This window comes from Vombatus ursinus, unplaced genomic scaffold, assembly GCF_900497805.2.
Source record: "Vombatus ursinus unplaced genomic scaffold, bare-nosed wombat genome assembly UNPS02014973.1, whole genome shotgun sequence".
NCBI lineage: Eukaryota > Metazoa > Chordata > Mammalia > Diprotodontia > Vombatidae > Vombatus > Vombatus ursinus.
Genome location: NW_020954751.1, coordinates 4,340,484 through 4,340,847, shown reverse-complemented (window position 1 = coordinate 4,340,847; position 364 = coordinate 4,340,484).

Here is a 364-nt window from a genome sequence, read left to right as displayed (position 1 = left end):
ATCCATCCATCCATCCATCCATCCATCCATCCATCCATCCATCCATCCATCCATCCAGCTATAACAAAACCAACAATAATAGTAGCTAACATTTACATAGCATTTACTATGTTCCAGGCACTATGCTAAGTACTTTAAAATTATTAACTCATTAGATCCTTACATGAATCCTGGGAGGTGGTTGTTATTATTATTCCTATTTTAGAGATGAGGAAATTGAGGCAAATAGAGGTTAAGTGACTTTCTCAGGTTCAAACAGTAAGTGTCTGAGGCTAGACTTGAACTCAGGTCTTCAGGCTTGGAACTCTATCCCTTGAACCATCTCTCTCTCTCTCTCTCTCTCTCTCTCTCTCTCTCTCTCTCT